Below are 4,788 nucleotides of genomic sequence, written 5' to 3'. Positions count from 1 at the left end.
TAAGAATGCTTTTTAACTCAAAAATCGATGCATGATACTAAATTGAATATGCGCGTTGAATCTTACCAGATGGCCGGTCCCATAGACCCACTACACGACCTTACCTCAATTTACCTTATCACCAGGTAAGCGTAGCGAGAGCGTCCGCTACCTAGCTACGCACACGTACCGAGCCCGTCATTACGATCGGAATACCCGGACGACCGGCGTAACTAACCCTCCGGAGGTTTTGGGGATCGAACCCAAGGAAGTCAGAGCCACCCTTCGCTCTCAAGCCATCACACATTTTCTCACGATTTGGTTAGTATGCGTCGCATTTGAACTTAACCAAACCATACTACTTAACATGCATCATATTAATAAAATATACAAGAAAATCACCAACCGAGGAGAGTCCTGAATCCCTACCTGGATTCCGATGCTTTCTCTCACGCACTCCAAGAGTCGCGAACCTTCCGTTCCTCGGGTAACTGGAGTCCTAGATTCCGACATTTCGATAGTTAATAACTTTTGAACAGTTAAACGAAATCTCGACGATTAATATATCGTCCAAACCAACTTTTCTTGGTTTGACCAGGAGTTGACCAAGGGTTGACCACTTTGACCATTTGACCATGTTTGACCAATCGAGGTAGATTCGATAATTGCCCTAAATTATCGAACTTTCACTTGAAGTTACGTTATCGACCAAACATATATTGAGTGCACCCGATTTACTAATGCCACCCAATACATGTAGACACACTAATTTCTTTTCTTTACTTATTATCACTTCAACACCCAACTTTATTTCTAACTCAAATTTGGTCGGATAGTAGAATTACTATGAACACCCAAGCTTTACAACTTGACCATTTTCGATTATTCCACAACCAATTCACAATTTCTTATCACAACAGCCACAATTCAAACATGCAACACAATACCCATTCAACCATACAACTACTAACAAGTCAGAATATATTCCAGCTTGCTAACTACAACAACTTAACAAGCTAAACACACAAACCAGACAAACCCGAGCTCCACTTCAACTCCACAGTTCCTTTCACACACAAACAATCGATTCCAAAGTTTCAATACCAGTAACAGATTCTGATTTACACAACAAGAACCAAACTTCCACTCAAGAAGTCAAATTATACCTTCGGAAGTCGACTGCAACCAAGCCCAACTCACTGCCGGGACCGGGAAAGTGATGAACTGATGAGTGTGATGCCAACAACCAGAAAATTCTTTGATTGTTAGCCTGTGAGTGCAGCCGAGCAAGAAACGAAGCCCGGAGAGGCCGCCGGAGACGAAGAACACGGCCAAACCGTAGCTACCCAGAAACGTAAATCATCAAAACTTAATCTAATTCGAAACTAAGTGCAAAACTTGTAGAGTAGGACAAGGAGATGGGTTTCCATACCAAATGCAGCTTAGTAGGTCGCCGGAAGTTGCAGGTGGCCGGAGAAAGTTCGGGGATTCCCTTCGTTGCTACTCCGTTCACTGTCGGTGCATGGACGATCTGATGGTATAGGAAGGTAGGAGACGCGGAGATGAAGCAGATGGTGGTCGTCCGTCAGCGATCGGTGGCCGGACGGTGGCACGGTGGCCGGGTCACGTTGTCGGGTCAGAGAGCACCGAGCTCTCTCTCTCTTTCTCTCGAAATTTCCTGTATCTTCCACTGCTCACCACTTTAAATAAATGTGTCCCATTTACGATGGACAGCTAGGATCAAGCGGTGGAAAAGGTAGAGGGCTAGGATCGCGCCACGTGTTCCTATTTCTGGAATTAATTTCCCAAAATCCCAAAAGTTCGGAAAATCACGATAAATAGCTCGGTTATCCGGAAAATTCTCCGAAAATTTCCACGAACTCGTCGTGCCGTATACTTTACCATCCACCTCCTAAATCGAGGATTTCACTTTATGTAAAATTCTGAAATTATTCTCGAGCACTTGACAATTACCGAGATCGTAAATAAATAACTTGTTGAACGATCTCAATTTAAGCTCGATAAATTTTACGGGGCTCACAGTTACCCTTGCTTCGTTGGGTGTATCGGTGGCAGTAGTACTGGCAGTCGGCTCGTGAGGAGACTGGGACTGGAAGTACGGTCGCTGGGTTGATCTGGTGAGGCTGACAGTCGGCTCACGCGGAGACTAGGACTGGCGGGAGGTCACCGGGTTTCAACGAGGTTGAAGGTTTGCTCCGGGGAGGCTTTGTAATCGCTGGGATTGATTGATCAGAGAGAGGTCCTTGATTTCGCCGCTTAACCCTGTACTTATACCCTAGGGTTTCGACTGCTCCTTACCTTAGAAGGATTCTTAATTGAAGTTTCCTGTTTAATCTCTACTACTCGATTTCAATAAGATTTCGTCTCCTTATGAATCACGGCATGGGCGAAGATATAACCCAAACCCGAGTAGTTTTATTTTTGGGCCGCAGGTATCGGCCCATTGGCTGGAACCCACCAAAGGATCTTGCCAAAAATACTTTTGGGCTCAAACAATGGCAATAATTCTTGGTCATCCTTTTGTTGATAAAAAGCTACATGAAACAATAGTTTGGATGGACAAAGAAAAAGGATACAAAGTTCTCTTAGTATCAATGTAAGCAACATTTCCACTCCCTCCATGCATGTTAGTAGGATGCTGAAAAGTAGCAAGCAAACAAGCTCATTCAGCAAGGCTTGATGTATAGAACATGGTATTTAAATCAAATTGGATGTTTAATTATGGAAATCTTTAGCTAGCTACTAGTTTATTATGCAAGAAAGACTAAATATGGGATGCACAGTTGTAAAAGCAGTATTGGCTTTCAACTTTACTTGGCATGGCATTGCAGCAATCCAAAACCCATAATTATCACTTTTTCGGTAACCATGCTTCTTAAAGGATTGTGTACAATTTGTTTGTTAATAAAACTGAATGATATGCAAGATAACTGAAAATCAAAGTCAAAGTAAACTTAACATTTCAATACTCAAATACCAGACTTAGTAAAAGACCACACCATAATTTAATTCCAGTCAAGTTCTGCCAAAAAAAAAAAAAAATCACAGCAAGGACATCCAACTTGAACATTTACAGTTTCAAAAATTCAGAGGTGAAGTTGACTTTACATTCTTGGTGTGCATCATCATAATTTTGGTGTGCATCAAAAATTCAAAGATCCTTGCGTCCTGAAGCTTCTAAACATCTACGACATTGATTCCCTAAGCAATCACTGCACACAAATCTCGTCGCTCCATTATTTCTAAGATTTAGTTACTTCTAAAGCAATTTTCGCTTGAAATTTACTTCTAATCATAAAATTGTGAGCAAACACACTCAATTCCGATGAGGTCTACAGAAACTAAGAAAATCCATCAGGAATTTGAAAATTGATTGAAATCAATTACCAGTGCGAAATGATCGAAATATAAAATCAAAGCATATATGTAACAGAAATTGAACGGAACCGAAGGTTCGTGAAGCTTACACTGATCGATTGCTTCAAAGAGGTCGTCTTCATCATCGATGTCTTCGAGTTCAAAGAGCTATAGCTGGCTTTGTTCTTCGGTTCTAAGGACCATCGCAGTAACGGCGTCGAATTTCTGGATATCATTGGGCCTCTGACGGATCTTCCTGCACCGCTGGTATCGAACTCCCGAAATCGAATTTGAAAAGGTGATTTTGAGATAATGAGCCTCTGAGAGAGAGAGAGAGAGAGGATGCTGCGAGTTTGACCTAGAATTCTGTTTTAAAAAGAGAGAAGAGGAAGTTTAATTTTTGGCCGAGCGCTCTTAGAACAACCATGCATAAAATAGGGAACGCAGTTAGAGAACACAAAATTTCAAGTTCAATGGCGTGCATATAGTGTACACCGTAAAAATGTTTTAAAAAAATTATCTTATTATCATTTATGGCGTGCATCAATACGCAGGTCGTAAATGAAACTCATTCACAGCATACATTTAATGTACGCCTTAAATCTTGTGTCGTGAGTAGTTTTCCTGTAGTGATGGTTTAGAAAACTAGTGGGCGTAAAGTAGTCTAGTTTTGGTGCCCGATCTTGTTTGTCCCAGTTCCAAAAATCAGGTTGTCCAATGTAAACATACCCCATTTCCAAAAAAAAAAAAAAAATTAGATAAAAGAATATATAATTATCTGAATGTCCGAAAAAGATAAATACTAAGCCTACAGTGTACTCTCAAGGAAGGCAGGATTAGCAAAGTTATTATCTGAAGATAATATTTGAGATCAAGTGTAATGAAGGTTGAAGATGATTATTTGAAAACTTTACTATGCTCTGGCATCTAGATTCAAGGGCATAGAACTGAGGTGGGTGTGTTACCAGGTTTGGTTGCATGGTGCTTTTACAGAGCAAATGGTAGGGAAGATTTGCAACTAAGCTGTTTTCTTTGCTTTGTAGGGATATCAAAGCTTTGTTACAAAGCTCGGAAAGAATATCTAGTTGTGGATACTAGTGGGGTTTATATAGTTTGTTAGGAGTATAGGCTCAGTGACGTATGGATTATATTGAAACTGCCCCAGCTTGTCACTCTTTCCTAATGAGATATACATGAGGATCTTTTTCATTAAAAATAATAATAATAACTTGTTTAAGGAAAATTGAATTGGGAGAGAATTGAGTTGTACTTTAATTGATAATAGGGGTCTCTTTATATAGAGGATTACAAGCATAGAGATAGAGTTGTACATGGAAACATAATCGTACATTGATTGGATATCTCCTAAGATTCTCCGAGAATATCTCTAATATAAACTCTATTTCAACTAGAGCAAGTAACCTCGAGTTT

This window comes from Rosa chinensis, chromosome 2 (assembly GCF_002994745.2).
Source record: "Rosa chinensis cultivar Old Blush chromosome 2, RchiOBHm-V2, whole genome shotgun sequence".
Lineage (NCBI taxonomy): Eukaryota > Viridiplantae > Streptophyta > Magnoliopsida > Rosales > Rosaceae > Rosa > Rosa chinensis.
This window is presented reverse-complemented; position numbering follows the sequence as displayed.